We start from the raw sequence: 20357 nt of genomic DNA on the forward strand, positions 1-20357 counted from the left end.
TTACCCTTTCTTGTATATAATAAGCACAGAATGTCCACTGGATTCAACAATTTTAAAAGAGCAGGTCCAGATGAGTAGCAGAAGTAACAGAGGCTTGAGAGGGAATTGGAGGTGACAAAAGTATAGATACATTTTCAAGATATTTTGCTATAGAAGGAAAATGAGGCAGCGAAATGAGGCAATGGAGTGGAGGGAACATGGATGTCTCAAACCTTCATTGGTCCGGTGCCACACCATTGCCTTCCTTTCTCCTGCGGCAGCTGGATTCTCTCAGCAGGACAGGTGGGTGGGCAGAATAAAGGGACTGCGTGTCCTCTGGGGGTTTGGTTTATGGTTTTCTTAATATGATTATGTGATCCTTTGTTCCTGTATGCTATCAGGCATTCTCCCCCCTCCCCATCAATTGATTGGAAGTTCTTTATAGATTAATTCCTAGATGCCATATGTGACAGTGCTGCCACCTTGGGGCAGGGGCAGGCCCGGATCTGAGGGCTTGTTCTTCTCATTCTTTGTCACAAGGTGGCAGAAGAGCGCACTCTTCCCAAGAGGGACCTTGTGCTTGGACAAAGATTAAGGGAAAGAATTTTCTTTTATCAACCCTCAGACCCTTCCCTTTTCCTTTATTCCTCCGAGGCCTAAAAAGTCAGCCTGCATGTTGGGGCAGCTAGATTGTGGGGTACAGAGACACATGAGATCTGTTTCAACAAAGCAAAAGATCTCGCAGTAGAGAAATAGATGTTTGGATTGGTTTTCTTTTTTTTTTTTTAAGATTTATTTATTTATGCGTATAAGAACTGGGGTGTTCGGCCAAAGGAGCAGTGTGGGGGGCGATGGGAGGATCCACCAGAGACAGAGTAGGGAACAGAATAAGAATAGGCAAATCTCCTGAAATACATACACTGCTGAGGGAGCAGCAGTCTGCTGCGCCATGTGGGTATCTCACTGGCTGGGGATTGAACTTGTGCTACAGTGGCTGCGGAGAGCTTCATAGTTCTGCGACTTAACCCCTTGCGCCACCAGGGAGGCCCTGGATTAGTTTTGTAAGTGTCTGGGATATTTGTAGAGAAGAGGCTATCTCTCCTGGTCTCCTTTTCCCACAATAAAAATTTCAAATTTAGGAGGAAAAATAGATGTAATAGTTGTGTTTTATGATGCCTGCTGATCAGAGACTACTGGAAAATAGAAGGAAACTAGGACCAAATAGATTTATCAGGGTGAGTCTGTGGGAGGAGTGCTTGACAAGAAGCTAGCTGACACTCTGTAACTGAATCAATTTGAATAAGACTCCATTTCTCTGGCTTCTGTTGGTTGCTCTTTTTATGTTATGTTTATGGAGGCAAAGTTGATTTTACAAAACTGTATATGTTTTAGGGAGATAGATTCACACCTCCACAAATGTTTGTTATCACACCATGCCTACCTCCAAAGCCCTAATAATCCTTTATCATGGTTGGACAAGATTGTTTCGAAGGCTTCTTTCAACTTTAAAGTTATTATACCCGGGCCTACCTGGTGGCACAGGGTGGTTAAAGACAGCACTATCAAACTATTTCCAGCCACTGTAGCACGAGTTCTGGCTGGCCAGAGAGCAACCCACATGGCACAGCAGACTTCCCCTCTCTTGTCTGCTGCTCCCCTCAGCAGTGTATTTCAGTGGATCTCTCTGTTCTGTTCCCTGCTCTGTCTCTGGTGAATCCTCACCCTCCACACCTCAGGCTTACACCCCAGTTCTTGTATGCATAAATAAATAAATCTTTTTAAAAAGTTATTATACCATACTCTGCTACTCTTACTTTTAAGGGTGACATTTTGTGTTGGTTTATTGTAAGTATTTATTGTGGAGTATATCATGCATATAGAAGTGTATGTGGAGGGCCTCCCCGGTGGCGCAGCGGTTGAGTGCTGGCTTGCAAAGCTGCCTGCAGCCTCTGCAGCGCCGGTTCAATCCCCGGGCACCAGGTGAGGGTCCCACATGACGCACAGACCTCTCCTGCCGCCCACTGCACCCCTCAACAGTGTGTTTCGTCAGTCTGTCTGTTCTGTTCCCTGCTCTGGCTCTGGTGAATTCTCTCACTCTCCCACCCTTCTGACTGTACCCAGTGCTTGTATAAATAAATAAATAAATAAATATTAAAAAAAAAAAAAGAAGTGTATGTGGAATATGAGCATATTTTTCATAATCTTAATAATTATGTGAACACCATGTAGCCATCTCCCAAATTAAGAAAATGAACATTACCAATAGTTTAGAAACTGTTTCTATGTCTGTCCCTCTGATCGCTCCTTTCCCTCCCCCATCCATTCTTTTCCCATGCCTTTTATTTTTTTTTTTTAAAGATTTATTTATTTATTTATACAAGCACTGGGTACAGTCAGAAGCACGGGAGGGCGAGAGAATTCACCAGAGCCAGAGCGGGGAGCAGAGCAGGCAGAAGGACCGAAGCACACTGCTGAGGGGAGCAGCGGGCGGCAGGAGAGGTCTGCGCGCCATGTGGGACCCTCCTCTGGTGGCCGGGGAGCAGCCGGGGATCGAACCAGAGCTGCAGAGGCTGCGGGCAGCCTTGCAACGCAGCGCTCAACTGCTGCACCACCGGGGAGCCCCTTCCCATGCCTTTTAAAAATAGTGAACTGGGCCTCCCTGGTGGCGCAGCGGTTGAGCGCTGGGTTGCGAAGCTGCCCGCCGCCTCTGTGGCGCCGGTTCGATCCCTGGCTGCTCCCCGGCCACCGGAGGAGGGTCCCACATGGCGCGCAGACCTCTCCTGCCGCCCGCTGCTCCCCTCAGCAGTGTACTTCGGTCCTTCTGCCTGCTCTGCTCCCCGCTCTGGCTCTGGTGAATTCTCTCACCCTCCCGCCTTCTGACTGTATCCAGTGCATGTATAAACAAAACAAACAAATAAATAAATAAATAAAGCATGCCGCTATAAAAAAAATAAATAAATAAAAATAAAAATAGTGAACTACCTGCATATGTGTCACTAAAAATTTGAAATTTTGCCTGCCATTGAATTTACATAAATGGAATCATACTCTATGTATTTTAAAGTAAACATTTTATTATGGATAATACAAAGCATACTCACCTCTCTGCAGCTCCTCTTCCAGTCACTACCTACCACAAGAAGTAACCATTATTCAGGTTTTTACCACCACAAATGAGTTTTTATTTTTGAATCTTATGTAACAGGAAACTTACTTTTTTGTATCTGGATTTTTGTTGTTTGTTTAACATTATGTTTGTAAAATTCATCCATATTATTTTGTGTAGCAGTGGCTTGTTCATTCTCGTTTTTGTATAATATTCCATTTATGAGTCTACTACTACTTTTTCATTCTAATGCTGAGAGCTGTTAGTGTTTCCAGTTTTTTTTCCTTTTTTTCCCATCATCATATACAATGTTTCTGGAACACATTTGAAAGTTTCTCCAGAATCCAAAGCTAGAAATGGAAGCTGGGTTATAACATATATAGGGTATGTTCAGCTTTAGTAATTAATGTCAAACTGTTTTCTAAGAGGTTGTCCCCATCTGTAGTATATGAAGGTTCCTACTGTCTCACATTCTCACCAAAGGGGCCAAAGAGCCTTTTCAGTGTGGCACAACCACATGACTGAACAAGGCCAGGCAAACCCTCATAGTGCCAGTTTTTTTGTTAGTTCTGAGAAACTTGGGCGACAGTCACTTCTGTTTATTCACTGCCTCCAAGTAAAGGTAAAGGATTCGGATTATCCCTAGATCTGGGATCACTCTGGGAATATTGACTGGTATGGGTAGGTGTTGAATAACATAATCATTCTTGAACTAAGCGGTCATTCATAAAACAGTTTGTTTTTGTACTGAGCTCTAGTAAGAAATGGAGGAGCCACTGAGAAAAAAGGAGAAGTATTTTCTGTGCTTTGGTGCTTACCATGTCCAAGCTCTGTTAGAAACGTTACATTTTTGTTATAATATTTAATCCCAAACACAACCTCAGAGGTAAGTATACTGAGTTTTTTAGAGGGTCAGAAATGGGTCATTTGTTAAGGTCACAGAGCTAATTAGTGACAGGTAGGATTTAAAGACCTACTGGTCTATCTGATTAAAGAGTTGAAGCTTTTTATAACACAGAGCAAGGAGAAGGCAAAGTCCCTGCGATCTCTTTGGCTTAGATTGCCAACAGTAAGCATCAGTTCTGCTTATCTGTGTTGACCCCTACAACTACTCTCGGTCAGTTGATTAGAACCACCTCATTCATTGATTTCACCTACATTCTATTTTCATTCATTATTGGTTTTCTTTATTCTTCACCCTCCCTTTTCATTTTCACTATGAAAATTGGGCACATCAGCACAGCAGTTTCACTGATTAAACAAAACTTTTTGGGGAGATAGCTTTCTACCTTCTGGGATGTTGTGAAACGTTGTGAATTGTCAGGGATGTTGTGAAACCTTCTGGTTAAAGGGATATAAGGAAAAACTTGAAGACGGAAGGAATGAGAGGGATAAAAGGAAGTTGAGTAGTGGCTGTTTCTTTCTTTTCTTTTTTTAAAAAGATTTATTTATTTATGCATACAAGAACTGGGGTACAGTCCAGAGGTGCAGGGGGTGAGAGGATCCACCAGAGACAGAGTGGGGAGCAGAAGAGGCAGAATGACTGAAATATACTGCTGAGGGGAGCAGCAGGCGAGTCAGGAGAGGTCTGCTGTGCCATGTGGGTAGCTCCCTGGCCGGGGATCAAACTCGTGCTGCAGTGGCTGCGGATAGCTTCATAGGTTGCATCTTAACCCCTTGTACCACCAGGGAAGGCCTGGTGGCTGTTTTCTTTCAAAGTAAAGACTATGAGAGTTGTTAATATTGTATTTTACTACTGATTGTGTTTTACTATAGTTTGTGTTTTATTATGTATAATAATAACAGTGGTGAGCGAGGGTATTTATTTAGGGTAGACAAGTAGTGATCTAATCATGTAGTGGGAAAATCTGAGTCTAATATAGGAGTAATGGAGACACCAGGGAAGTCTGGCAACACAGTGAGGACAGGAGCAGGGTGCGACTCACCAGGACTTGTCTACAGGAGAATGAGGCCAGAGATGGGGCCTTTGTAGAGCTGATCCATATAAAATGTCAGAATCCCAGGACTGGACAAGACCTAAACAAGTGATGATCTTGTTTATTTTCCCATCTTTAGATAAAAGGACCCTTTACAACTTTCTTTATGGGGCTTCCCTGGTGGCGCAGGGGTTAAAGTCTCAGTGCTATCAAGCATGAGATTGATCCCTGGTGGGAGCTAAACCACACATGGCACAGCAGACTTCTCCCATCTCACCACTGCTCCCCTCAGCAGTATATTTCAGTAGATCTGCCTGTTCTGCTCCCCACTCTGTCTCTGGTGAATCCTCTCACAACTCCCCCCACACCTCTGGCCTACACCCCTATTCTTGTGTGAATAAATAAATAAAAATAAATCTTTAAAAAAAAATAAAATTTTCTCTGGGTTATTTAGTTGTGAGATGTATAGGACTTAGAGATTTAAAAAAAAAAGATATTAGAGGGCCGCCCCTGGTGGTGCAGCAGTTGCGCCCTGGCCTGCCAGGCTGCCCACAGCCTCTGCAGCGCTGGTTCGATCCCCGGCCACTGGCGAGGGTCCCACACGGCAGGCAGACCTCTCCTGCCATACCCGCTGCTCCCCTCAGCAGTATATTTCGTCAGTCTGCCTGTTCTGTTCCCTGCTCTGGCTCTGGTGAATTCTCTCACCCTCCGGCGCTTCTGAATGTGCCCAGTGCTTGTATAAATAAATAAATAAATCTTAAAAAAAAAAAAGATATTAGAGGTGGCTTGGAAGAGGAATCTGATCAGCTGCCAAATATAGATAGTTTAGCTAGAGGCTGGAGGTGTTTAGGATTGAGTAATAAGGAGGGAGGGAGAGCTGAAATGCCATGTGAAAACCCACATGTCCATGTGAAAACATCGTGGTGAGTCTCCACGGTGGTAACGCCATCCCTTCATTGTGCAATCCTCCCTTTCATCATCAGGACCAGACTTATAAAGTGGCCTCCTGGAGGACGTTTCTGACCTTATGTTGAGAAGTTCCCTATAGTGGTTAACTCTGGACAAACCAGAATGGTTGACTACAGCAGAGGACCATAGTGTTCAGAGAAGGCCTTTGTGTCTTCTTTTTCTCTTATCTCATTGTTGGATCCAATTCTGGCTAATTCCAGAATTCTTGATGAAGTCTGTCTGTCTGTAAGCAGCTAGGATACTGGAGCCCTTGCCTCCGGAAGGCAGCTTGAAGAGACAAGCAGATATCAGGAGCAGAGTGGTCTCTCAGGTACAGAGCTAATCTTGATTTCAATCATTGAAACACTTACTAATAGCTATACCTCACCCTATTGTAGGAGATTACAGAGGGAAATATGAAACTATAAGACATGTTTTCTGCTTCAAATGCTTTCTGCTTTAGCAAAATTTAGCTCGAGAGCTAAAACTGACAAACACAAAAAGTTATAGCTGAATTAATGTTGAACCAGGTGCTGGTGACCAAATTGCTACAGAATTCAGAAGAGACATGGATCAGAAGAAACTGGAGAAGTAAGAGATCTTAGATAAAATGGAACTTTTAAGGACTAGAAAGATTCAGATAATTGGGGGGAGGAAGAGAGGAAGAACAAGTCTGCCAGCATGAGCTAACGTAGTAATAAACACAGCAAGGGCTAGAAGCCAAATTAGAGTAGATGGTAGGTATCGGGGCCAGTGGGAAATAACATCTCAGTGTTTCCTCTATCTTCTGTCTAAGGGTTGAGCACTGACTTTCCTACTTAAGGAATTTGGAACCATGGCCAAAACCATCAGGACGGGGGTGGAAGTGAGGGGGTGATTTTATGGTTCCATTTTTTTATTAAGGCATTTTCTTATCTCCCTTGATTCATGGCAGGCCTGACCTGTCCTATTCTGGAAGTGCAGGTATAAGAGGCATTCTATTTAACAGATACTGGCAACAAAGAGAAAAATACCAGTAAATCCTAAGCTATTGTTCTTAAACTTCAGGGTGAATGATTACCAGGATTACTAAAAGAAAAGTCTGTAATGGGATTGGGAATCTATATTTTTAACAAGTACCTAATGAGAGGTTCTGTTTCATTGGTCAATGTAACATAACTTTGAGAAACACTGTCCTAAATCAAAGTAGAATTCATAATAAAATGCCAAAATGGCCTGCACAGTGATGCACATATTATTTATTTATTTATTTTTATTTATTTATTTTTTTATGATTTTTTTTTTTTATAGAGGCATGTTTTCTTTCTTTCTTTCTTTATTTGTTTGTTTGTTTTGTTTATACATGCACTGGGTACAGTCAGAAGCGCGGGAGGGTGAGAGAACACACCAGAGCCAGAGCAGGGAGCAGAGCAGGCAGAAGGACCGAAGGACACTGCTGAGGGGAGCAGCGGGCGGCAGGAGAGGTCTGCGCGCCATGTGGGACCCTCCTCCGGTGGCCGGGGAGCAACCGGGGGGATCGAACCGGCGCCACAGAGGCTGCGGGCAGCTTCGCAACCCAGCGCTCAACCGCTGCGCCACCGGGGAGGCCCGATGCACATATTATTTATGCAATTCTGGGTTTATTCATTTTTTTTAAAGATTTATTTATTTATTTATACAAGCACTGGGTACAGTCAGAAGCGCGGGAGGCTGAGAGAATTCACCAGAGCCAGAGCAGGGAGCAGAGCAGGCAGAAGGACCGAAGTACACTGCTGAGGGGAGCAGCGGGCGGCAGGAGAGGTCTGCGTGCCATGTGGGACCCTAGCCAGTGGCCGGGGATTGAACTGGTGCTGCAGAGGCTGCAGGCAGCCTTGCAGCCCAGCGCTCAACCACTGTGCCACCAGGGGAGGCCCTGGGTTTATTCATTTTTGAGAATTTCTTTCCCCCATCTTTTTTTTATAAATATTTTATTTATTTATTTTTGAGTAGAAGAACTGGGGTGTAGGACGGAGGTGTAAGGGGTGAGAGGATTCACCAGAGACAGAGAGGGAAGCAGAACAGGCAGACTGACTGAGATACACTGCTGAGAGGAGCAGCAAGCAAGACAGGAGAGGTCTATTGTACCATTTAGCTCCCTGCTCCGGGATGGAACTCAGGCCATTGCAGTGGTAGTGCTGAGACTTAACCTCTAGGCATCAGGGAGGCCTCCCTTCTTCCCAGTTCTTCATATGATTTTCCCTCTGTATGCATCTGTATCTTAATCTCCTTTTTTTAAAAAGATTTATTTTTTATCTATTTATGCAAACAAGAGCTGGGGTGTAGGCCAGAGGTGCAGGTGTATTGGGGAGGTAAGAGGATTCACCAGAGACAGAGTGGGGAGCAGAACAGGCAGGTCTACTGAAATACTCTGCTGAGGGGAGCAGCAGGTGAGACAGGAGAGGTCTGCTGCGCCATGTGGGTTAGCTCCCTGGCCGGGGATGGAACTCATGCTGCAGTGGCTGGTGATAGCTTGATAGCACTGAGACTTAACCCTTCAGGGAGCCCCAACCTAATCTCCTTGTTTTACAAGTTACCTCAGTCACTTGTAATTACGGTCTACCCCAATAATCTCATTTATCTTACCTACCTCTTTAAATATACCATCTCCAGATACACTCACATTGTGAGGTGCTGGGGGCTTAGGACTTCTAGATATGAATTTTGGAGCACAATTCAACCCATAATAGATGCCTAGTTTCAGCTTTTAAAAATGTGCCGCTCACTCCCTTCTCTTCCACCTGTTAGTCTTGTATAGTAAGTTCTCTCCACCCTCTGCCTCCCCTCCTCCGCCTCTCTCTGGCATAATGGCTCATCTGGCAAGAACTCCTGGGGCAGCTCTAAAGTTTAGCCCATGGTAGAGATGGGCAAGTTGTGGCAGGCACCAAACCACACAACACTTAGAGTTGTTGAAATTCCAGGTATATCATCTTAAAGACACAGCTCTCTGCTCCTCTCGCTGCCCAGTTGTCTTAACATTTGATGATCATAATTTGATTATTAGCTCTTCTGTAAAGTAGTATATCCTAACTCATCCTTCACTTTCTTTGATAGACTTTTCCTCATTTAGTTCTTTAGAGAGCGTCAGATATTCAGTGCGGTCAAAAGCAGGACATTCAAGGACTTGCTAAAGTTTCACATAAGGACAGTTTTTGAGGGTGACCCCCCCCTCAAAAATTGGGTTTTACAGTTTTGAGGGGATTGCTAAACTCCTCAAAAACTGGTTTTGCAAAGCACTGTTTTTGCAGTGCAGGCTGGTAATCAGCAATACCACTAAAAAAGAATTTTGGAGCCAGTATTCTTATTACTGATTATGAACTAGGAGAGGTAGGCAAATAGAATAAAGGTAATATAAAAATAGCAACCTCAAGGTCTTTAGTTCTTTTCAAAGTCCCTTCCTTTTTTGCCAGTTCAGGGAGCACTGTGGTGGAAAGGCAAAGATTCCCTCTGCCCATGCCAAGGCCTTTTTTTAAGTCAGCCACGTCAAACAACTTGTTAAACCGGGATGTTGTGGGCAATTATCAGCTTCTGATTTTCCTATCTTTGTTCGATTGACACATGCATCCAGTGACAGACAGTTATTGTGATATGTGGGCCACTGCTCTGTAAAATCAACATCCTTCAAATTTCTGTTTCCAGTCTCTACTATTTCAAAGTTGGTTGCTAAACTCTTGGAGAAGCCACCACCTAGTGGTATTTTGAGGGCTCCTGAATGAAAATTGCTCTTTGTTGACTAATCTCCTTGTCTCTTCTTTTGCCCAAGAACTTCTGGCTTCAGGTGTGTTTTTCCACCCTATTTTTTTTGCCCTCTGGCATAGAACTGGCAAAATCACCACCCTCTGTACATCTGTCATCTTTTTTGTAAGCTTGTGTAGGGAGCAGGAAAACACTCAGGGTGCTCCATTAAATTCTTGGAAGGGATTAGAACCCATCTCATTGGTTTAAAGTGCAATGTTCATTCTCGCCTGCCCAATAGTGGTATTTTATGTTGGATTCTTTTAGGTTACTGTCAATTTTCAACACACATCCATCATGAAAGTCTTGCTATGAAAGAACTGGCAAAAGTAGCGAAATTGGTTAATTTCTCCTCAAAGATTTGGTGTCATCATAGTGGAAGTGGGGAGGCGCTCTCCAATCGCAGAAATCAGGAATTTACTGTCATCTATTTTGCGTGCTCAGGGCAGGCAGGAAAGACTGTTAACCCTTCGTCACACAGCCCCTCTTTCCACTTTTCCTTTCCCTGCGATGTTCCAGGGTCCAGCATCTCAGCCTCCATTGTGTGGGCAGTTTGGGGACGGGGAGCAAGTCAAGGGGCTTGCGTGTGTTCAGAATAGAGATCAGTATGCCTGCACTAACTTGGAAGCCAGTCTGTGTGACACTGGGCAATTCAAGGATGCAACACCCGCCTCTTTAAGGTTTCAGGATCGAACACGGTAAGGTCCTTTTGGGGCCCGCACACCGACTACCCCGCCACCTGCCGACGAGCCCGGCCCCTCGCTCCTGGAGCGGCTCACCCCTCTCCCCGCCGGGAGGTTCACGTGGGGTGATTTCCCCCACGCCCCCCTCCGCCGGCAGGGGGAGCCCGCTGGCCGCCCCTGCATCCGCCCCTAGCAGAAAGGGCGGCGAAGGCCGGCCAGGGGGCGCCCAGAGCGCCCGGGTCCCGCCCGCCCTCTCGCCGCTGGGCCCCGAATGGCAGAGCGGCGCTCGGACCATCGGCATCGCCTCACGTCGCCCCGCCCCGCGGCGCCCTCCCATTGGCTGCCGACCGGCCCTGGGGGCCGCGCCTCGCCTCCCGGCCGGCCGGACCGCGCCGCCGCCGGGAGCCGGGTCGGAGGTGAACGGCCTGGAGTAACCCCGGACGTGGTCACCTCATGGGACTCGCCCGCTGAGGTGGGAGGCAGGGGCGGGGCGGGGGCGGGGCTGGCCCCGCGAGGCCCCGCCCCTCCCCCGTGTGCCGGGCCGGCCTGGTGCTGCGCGCCTGTCAGCCATCGCCCGAGCTGCCGGCGTCCCCTCCCTCCCAGCGCCGCCTCCGCGCAGGGGCTCCGGGACCGCGGGACGGACGCCTCCAGCCTGAGGTGAGATGGGGCCGGCCGAGAGCCTGCGATCCCGGGCCTGGCGACGCCGGGGCCCGGGGAGGGGCGGCGGGAGGCGGGGGCCGCCTCCCATCTTCCGCCCGCACGCGGCCGGGGCTCCATCCCGTCCCGGCAGCGCCGGGCAGTCCGGCCGGCTCCGAGACTCTGGGGCCTTGAGTTCCCCTCTGGGGAGGCGTGCAGGGGCCTGGGGGCGCGGGGAGCGAGCGCTCAGACCCCGGAACTGGGAGGCGAACAGCCCTGGGCCTTGGGAAGGGGCTGTGGTGTCTGCCTGGAGCTGGTCCCCTCCACTCCTCCCGCCCAGCCCCGGCGCGGTCCGATTCCTTCCAGGTCCCTCTCCCCAACCCACCCTGAGCTCGGGAGAGAGCGGAGACCCACGTGGGAGGGGGTGCTAAGGGTTGGATCCAGTTGCATTGAAAGTCTTTCTCTTGCAGAGTGAGGTGTGGGGTGCAGGACCCGGGCCTCTGTTGCTCGTTGTGTCTTTGTATCGCGGTGGGAGCCAGGACTGGGCGGGCTGTCCCTCGCCAGTTCCTGCTCCCAGGGTTTTTTATGATTCCATGAGGGACGTAGTAAATGTACGTGCTGCTGTTACGCTCTCTTTCCGTTTGCCATACTCATCAGGGAAGCTACCGGAGACAGGACGTCAGAAGGTGATGTGAGGCGAATGATTTCAGAGGAAGATGTGCGTGAAGGCCCTGCTCGGGTCAGCGCCAACATTATTTTTGAATTTGGAGACGGGAAAGTGGACACGATTGGGCACTTAGAATCACCTCTAAATATCGGGGACCTTGTGGATTTCACAGAAGCATATAAGAATACTGTAACTACTCAGATAGGGGAAATAATTTTAGATATTTCTGCTTTGGAGTTTAAGACTGAAATCTGAAGATCCTAGACTTCCTGATTGCACTTCTACTTAAGAAGTTTTTCAGTAATTTCTCAAGTGTGGGGAATAGACCTAAGAATCTAGTTTTCAGCCTCAGAAGTTGACTCCCCTTGAACCTGTCCTTTAACTTTTTTCCTCCTCCTGCCGCATAGTGTAGATGGAGAAGCATTTTTACTTGGTTACATAGTTTCTTCTTCCTTTGAGTGTAAATACTCTGATTTGTCTCTTCCTCTTGGTGGAGATGCATGCCTTGAATGTCTGTGATGAGTTCTGTCTGTGCTGCCTAATTGACATCACGATTAAGGGAAACATTGATCTAACAGAGCAATTGCAGTATCCAGGCAGGTGCTTGCTTACTACAAAGTAACAGGTTTCATTTAACTTCTCTTGTCTGTTTCCTCCTTGCAATGGAACTATTGTAAATCCAATAGTTAATAATCATTGTAAAGAATAGTTAATAATCATTTTGTCAAAGACAAAATTTATTTATGAATTACAAATTTATCTGTTTGCTTGCGTTGCACAAACTTGGTTTTGAATTACCAGTGCCGGATAGAAATACAAGTATAAAATTGAATTGTTTTTAAACTGGGAGTTGAGAAGTGATGGTATTTGACTTAATTAACTTATAGTTCAAACAATGATTAGGTTAGGTCAAAGAATTGGTTTTGTGAAAGCCAGCCGCACAACTATCTTACCTGATTTTGATCACTCATAAGTGCTATGAACAGGTTCAGATGTAGAAAACTATTTCCTTTTTAGTCAGTGACTAGGAAAATTTTTCACCTGTCACACAAATTTAAGAGGTCTAGGGCTAGTGTTTTTCTTTTTTAATTTTTAAAAGCTAATATTCAATAGTTTTGGCTGAAGAAAGTAAATTAAAATAAAAATGATTGGAATAATACATTGGAATTTAATACTTCTAATTGGAGGAGAGACTTTTTACAATGCAGAAGAAAAGGTTATATCATTATTTAACATATTCTTAAAGATTACCCTTTATTTGTGAAGACAGCGTTCAAAATCTGTCCTTAGTTGGATAAGTTGATATATACACTATCCCTGCATTTATATACATAGTAAGTTGCTGGGGTGGGGGGCGGAGTGGGGGGGGTGATAGTAGGTTGTTAGCTACTTGATTAGGTTTTAAGTTCATTAGGAGTGCTATCAGTGATTTGCACTAAGTGGTTGTGTTTTGTGCTGCAGCATTTATTGGTATTTCTGACCCTGACAAGGCAAATTTTGATTTTCCACTGATTCCATGATATAAAACCCAAGAACTAAATAAAACTTTTAGTATTGGAATGTATCTTAGGAACCTTTTAGTTTAATTTTCCACTTAATATGAAAATATTTTACCTGATACTCCTGTTAAAAACTTCCAGTTACAGGCAGTCATGGGTCAGCTAATTTTTGAGAGTTTGTTACCTTTTTTTTTTTTTTAAGATCTATTTATTTATACAAGCACTGGGCACAGTCAGAGGCACGGGAGGGTGAGAGAATTCACCAGAGCCAGAGTGAAGAGCAGAACAGGCAGACTGACGAAATACACTGCTGAGGGGAGCAGCGCGTGGCAGGAGTGGTCTCCGCGCCATGTGGGACCCTTGCTGGCGGCCGGGGATCGAACCGGCGCTGCAGAGGCTGCAGGCAGCTTCGCAGCCCAGCGCTCAACCGCTGCACCACTGGGGAGGCCTGAGAGTTTATTACTTTTAAATTAAAACTCATTCCCTAACACCACAGAGATGTTGTATTTCTAAAGGATTAGGAATTTCTGCTTTAACCTACAAACTTCTCCAGATCTCTGCCAGGTAATGTACAATACAATGATTTAACACATTCAGAGGAATTAAAAAAAAATAAACAGGGCCTCTCTGGTGGTGCAAGGGTTAAAGACACAGTGCTATCAAGCTGTCACCAGCCACTGCAGCAGGAGTTCAATCCCCAGCCTGCCAGGGACTAACCCACCAGGGACTAACCTACATGGCTCAGCAGACCTCTCCTGTCTTGCATGTTGTTCCCCTCAGCAACAGAACAGGTCCGCCTGTTCTGCTCCTCACTCTGTCTCTGGTGAATCCTCTCACCCCTCCCCCCCCACACCTCTGGCTTATGCCCCAGTTCTTATATGCATAAATAAATAAATCTTTAAAAATAAGTAAGCAAAAGAAAAAAATTTAAGCAATATTTCTTCAGTAAGAAAATAATCTTCAAGGAAGTTTATTATCCTTGAGAAGCTTTGAAAAGTAGCTGACACACCTGAAAAATACTCCACCTCTTTCTAAGTGCTGTTCTATAAAATGATGAGGATAAATTGATACATAATTCCAGACATTTTTGGATTCACAAAATGTTTTTTTTACCTGGAGGCCTGTAAATGTTTCTAGAAAATATTTGAAATAAACACGATTCATGTCTCCTTGCTTTGTAGCTCAAATATTCATTTGAATTCCCAAGAAACACCCAGCCTGGAAAAGCCTAGTGTTTTACAGAGTATCGGAAGTTGAAGGTGGTGGATCTATAGATGAAAATTGGAAGAGATAATTTCCCCCTGCCTCAATGAGGATATAACTCAGAATCATTTACACAGTAACACATACTAATAAATAAGTGAATTACATGCCAGCTGTCTATTTAAATGCTTAGGCAGATATGAGAAAAGGCGTCAGAGTCCTATAGAATTAATTGTGTAAAACTTTATTAGGGCCTCTCCTGGTGGCGCAGGCAGTTGAGCGCTGCGCTGTGAAGCTGTCCGCAGCCTCTGCAGTGCCGGTTCGATCCCGGCCAGCCGACAAGGGTCCCACATGGCGCGGCAGACCTCTCTTGTCATGCCCTCTGCTCCCCTCAGCAGTGTATTTTGTCAGTCTGCCTATTCTGTTCCTCGCTCTGTCTCTGGTGGATCCTCTCACCCTCCCGTGCATCTGGCCTGTGCCCAGGTTCTTGTATAAATAAATAAATAAATCTTAAAAAAAAAGTTTAAAAAAAGAAAAATAAAACTTTATTAAACTTACTTATAGGTCATCCCTAGTGGCGTCAGGGTTAAAGTCTCAGTGTCTGTTGTTCCCCTTTGCAGTATATTTCATTAAGTAGATCCGCCTGTTCTGCTCCCCAGTCTGTCTCTAGTGAATTCTCCCATCCCTCACACCTCTGGCCTACACCCCATTTCTTATACGCATAAATAAAAAAAAAAAATCTAAAAATAAATGAAAGTTCCTACAATCTAGATTTGTCTGGTTGTTTCATCATTACTGGATGTTAAACATTTTTCTAAAAGCTATTACATGCATAGTATTCTATACTTCTAACTGTATCACATCAGGTAGTAACTAATGTCAGTCTGTCCTAATATTGGTAATGTTTCATTTGAACATTGTTAGTTAGGGTTCTGACTTCATTCTTTTGCATGTGGAGATCCAGTATTCCCAGCATCATTTGTTGAGAAGGCTATCTTTTTTTTTTTTTTTTAAAGATTTATTTATTGGGGCCTCCCCGGTGGCGCAGCAGTTGAGCGCTGGGTTGCGAAGCTGCCCGCAGCCTCTGCAGGGCCGGTTCGATCCCTGGCTGCTCCCCGGCCACTGGAGGAAGGTCCCACATGGTGCGCAGACCTCTCCTGCTGCCCGCTGCTCCCCTCAGCAGTGTGCTTCAATCTGCCTGCTCTGCTCCCTGCTCTGGCTCTGGTGAATTCTCTCACCCTCTCATGATTCTGACTGTACCCAGTGCTTGTATAAATAAATAAATAAATAAATAAATCTTAATTTAAAAAAAAAAAAGAAAACTTAAAAAAAAAAGATTTATTTATTTATGCATACAAGAACTGGGGTACAGGTCAGAGATGTGGGGGCTGAAAGGTTTCAACCAGAGACAGAGTGGGGAGCAGAACAGGCAGACTAACTGAAATACACTGCTGAGGGACTCCCTGGTGGTGCAAGGGTTAAGCACCGCAATATGAAGCAATCTGCAGCCTTTGCAGCACGAGTTGGATCCCTGGCCAGCCAGGGAGTGACCCACAGGGAGTGACCCACAGGAGAGCAGACCTCTCCTGTTTTGCCTGCTGCTTCCCTCAGCAGTGTATTTCAGTCAATCTGCCTGTTCTGTTCCCCACTCTGTCTTTGGTGAATCCTCTCACCTCCCGCATCTCTGGCCTGTACCCCAGCTCTTGTATGCATAAATAAATAAATCTTTACAAAAAAAAGAAATACACTGCTGAGGGGAGCTGTGTGTGAGCCAGGAGAGGTCTGCTGCACCATGCAGATTACCTCCCTGGCCGGCGGGGGAGTTGAGCTCATGCTGCAGTGGCAGCGCACAGCTTCATAGATTGCGTCTTAACCCCTTGCACCAACAGGGAGGCCCTGAGAAGGCTATCTTTTCCCCCATTGTGTGGTCTTAGCATCCTTGTCAAGTATCATTTGACCATATGTGCAATAATTTGTTTCTGTTCTCTCTATTCTATTTCATTGGTCTATGTGCCTTTTTTTTTTTTTTTTAAAGATTTATTTATTTATGCATACAAGAGCTGGGGTGTAGGCCAGAGGTGCAGGGGGTGGGGGGTGGTGAGAGGATTCACCAGAGACAGAGTAGGGAGCAGAACAGGCAGATGTACTGAAATACACTGCTAAAGGGAGCAGCGGGTGAGACTGGAGAGGTCTGCTGTGCCATGTGGGTCACCTCCCTGGCCAGGGATTGAACTGAACTTGTGCTGCAGTGGCTGCGGATAGCTTTATAGTACTGCGTCTTAAACCCTTGCACCACCAGGGAGGCCCTACTGTAGCTTGTAAAATTTGAAGTTAGGAAGTTCAAGCCTTCCAGTTTTGTTCTTTTCAAGACTGGCTACTTGTGGTTCCTTGAGATTCCATTTGAGGTTTAGGCTGGTGGATTTTCCTATTTTTGCAATTAATGTCATTGGGATTTTTGTAGGTATTGCATTGAACCTTTAGAGTGCATTGGGTAAAATAAACATTTTAACAATACTGAGTCTTACAACCCATAAACCTGGAATGTATTTCTATTTAGTATGTTCTCTTTAATATCTTTCAGTGATGTTTTGGAGTGTCCATTATACAAGTCTTTTCCCTCCTTGGTTAAGTTAATTTCTAAGTATTTTATTCTTTTTGATATAAAATATCATTGTAAATGAAATTGTTTTTATAATTTCCTTTTCAGATTGTTCAATATTAGTGTGTAGAAATATAAATGATTTTTGTGTGTTGACTTTGTTTCAGCTACTTTGCTAAATTCACTTATTCTAACAGTTTTTTTGGTGAAATTCCAAGGATTTTCTACATATAACATATCATCTGCAAACAGATAATTTGACTCCTTATTTTCCAATTTGGATGCCTTTTATTTATTTTTTCCTAACTAATTGCTCTGACTGAACTTCCACTACTATGTTGTAAAGTGTTTGTGAAAATGGACTTGCTTGCTCTGTTTCTGATCTTAGAAAGTCTTCCGTCTTTCATCATTGAATATGATGTTTATTGTGGGCTTTTCATGCAAGAGTTTTAATGTGTGAGGAAATTTCCTTCTATACCTGTTTGTTTAGTGTTTTTGTCATGACAGGGTGTTGAATTTTATCAGTTGCTTTTCTTTAATTTTGTTAGTGTGGTATCGCAGGATTATTATTTACAAGAAACATGTACCTTGGTTTTTCAACTGACCAAGATATATTTCTTACATATATTTGGGTTTTATCCACAGTTCTTGGCTCATTGCTCCCAAAGCTTTGAAATTTCCTGAATGATAAAGCTATCTCATATATTAATGAAGATATTTTAGAATTGTTTGTTGGTGTGGGGAAGCCGCTACAGACTCAGGTTGGAATTTGTGCCAGAAATCTAAAACTGGTGTAGTAATTGATAGTTTTTTGTATGTTGAAGAACCCTGCATCCCAGTTGATTGCTGTGTATTATCCTTTTAATATGCTGTGACTTTTGCTTGCTGGTATTTTTTGAGGATTTTTTTCATGAGTGTTTATAAGGGATATTAGTCTTTAGTTTCTTTTCTTGTATTGTCTTTGTCTTTGGTATTAGGGTAATGCTGGCTTCATAAAATGGGTTAAAAAGTGTTCCCTCCCCTTCACTGTTTTGGTTTTTCTCAACATCAAATAGTCCCTAATTATTTGCTTATGTTTAAGATGGGGTGATTTAAAGCTGACTTGAAATTATGAGAATGTGAGGGGGGTTTCTTATTATTAGGTTCACTCTAGGGTGATTTTAGTTAGGGAACTCTATCATTAACTACTTGAAGCTTTTTTCCCTGGCCTAGTTACATTTTGCAAAGGATGGCCCTCCAGTTTCCTTCCTGGAGGGTGCACCTTGAGGAAAGAAGGCTGGAAAGTCTTACAGTGTTTACTTATTATCTCCTTTTTTAATATTGTACCTTTCCCTTTATTGTTGTTGGTTGCTGTCTCCTACACTAAAAACCTCTGTTTTAAGTCTCTCGAGAACAGATTTTCAGTCTTTATTAGGATTGTAGAGCAGTAGGCACTGTTCCTACTTTAGTCTCCCTCGTTGCTTATCTCTTCATTTCTTCATTGCTAATATTTTCCTACTCCGGGAAGTCTTCCTTGATTGCTATCTTCAATATCACTATCTTTAAGTTTGATAAAGTTCTCTTCTTTTGTGTTTTCATACCTAGCATCTATTATTCCATCGTAATTGTCTGTTTACTTAGGTGTCTTAACCACTTAGGGACTAAATCTTATTTTCTTTGAATACACATTATACATCTCACAATTTAGAACACGTGCTTATTTTATTTTTTTTTTTATATAGAGGCATGTTTTATTTGTTTGTTTGTTTGTTTGTTTGTTTTGTTTATATATGCACTGGGTACAGTCAGAAGTGCGGGAGGGTGAGAGAATTCACCAGAGCCAGAGCGGGGAGCAGAGCAGGCAGAAGGACCGAAGTACACTGCTGAGGGGAGCAGCGGGCGGCAGGAGAGGTCTGCGCGCCATGTGGGACCCTCCTCCGGTGGCCGGGGAGCAGCCGGGAATCGAACCGGCGCCGCAGACGCCGCGGGCAGCTTCGCAACCCAATGCTCAACCGCTACATGTTACTTAAAAAAACCTCTGTAACTTTCTTATGGATCAATGAATTAGTACTGAAATTTATTTAAATGTCCATCAGTAACATGACAACTGAAAAAGGCAAGTTCAGTTATTCCTTTTGAAAAAAATTAAATGAAGTAACTGGCTTAAAAAGGTAAAGCTTGGATACTTTTTGGTGGCTATGAAAACTAGTTGTTACCTCTGTATTAGAATTGCTCAAAAAATACAGTGTCATTTGAGTTCAAGGATAACATGTTAACTATGTTTAGTAAAATCTGTTCTATATTATTTGGAGAAATATTTCTGAATGAAATGTAAGCTGACTCTTGAATAAGTTCATTAGCTGGAATTGGCTTTACTCCATTTTCAGGAACCTAGGGTACAGTTTGGGAGCTTTTAGCAAACATTTTCAAGTGTTCCCAAATAAAACTTAAGAACACATTATATGCTTTAAAAAAAAGGAGAGATTTTGACATTGCAAACAGTTTGATACAATGGAGAAATTTTTTATTTGGATAGGCAGAATATTCTACAGCTGAATCAGGGGAAAGGCCTTGAATTAATTGTAGGAGAAGTGGTAAGACAACAGTTATATGAGCCTTTCCAGAGGTCAGTTCCATTCTTTATACCCTTTCTAGAGAGAATGGCCATAACCTAATTCATAGCAAGGGTTTAGGGATCCCAAACTTATATACATGCAAAATTGTGTGGAGGATGGATGTTTTTTTTCCAGAAAAGAATCCATTTCTTTTCAGATTTCTAATTGTGTCTTTACCTAAGAAAGTTTAAGAAATTTGGTTTAGGTGCTTATTGTGCTTGTTTTCTGGTGAGGGACCTGGGGCAAGAAAATGAGGATTAATTATGTGCTTTTAAGACTTTTGACACAACTCATAATAAGACATCATTAATGTCATGACCTATATACAAGTGGCAAAAAATTATGAAACAATATTTATCCTTATAAAGTATGGTGCACTCTGAACGTTTTATATTCTATTTCATTTTTAAAATGTTAGTTGTAGCTCTCTAAATTGATTTCTTTAGTATTCTGTTTGGTGGTAACCCATAGTATGAAAAATACTGGTCTAGGGTATCATAGTTTACAGAATCCTTTCATGTATCCATATATTCCCAGTCCTCACAGTGGTCCCATAAGGAACACTTGACTTTTTTATCTTACAGATGAAGAGGCTCAGAGACCTTAAGTGATTGTTTAAGTTGCACTGTCAATACTTGGCAGAGTTAGGGTGGGTCCTGGGCTTTGACTCCAACTGTTACAGGGCAACCCCAATGTGAAATGGGTTGGCCTGACTGTGGTTCCTCACCCGTGCACTTTATTTTTTTTTTTTTTTTT

General features: G+C 43.8%; 1 protein-coding gene across 1 annotated transcript in view; it reads left to right on the top strand.

Annotated features, from left to right (window-relative positions):
- ACACA (acetyl-CoA carboxylase alpha) overlaps positions 1-20357 on the top strand; it is a gene marked incomplete at both ends in the record, with an annotated part of 253999 nt that overhangs the window by 33486 nt on the left and 200156 nt on the right. The window lies entirely within an intron of this gene.

Source organism: Talpa europaea (assembly GCF_964194135.1).
Source record: "Talpa europaea genome assembly, chromosome: 7".
Classification (NCBI taxonomy): domain Eukaryota; kingdom Metazoa; phylum Chordata; class Mammalia; order Eulipotyphla; family Talpidae; genus Talpa; species Talpa europaea.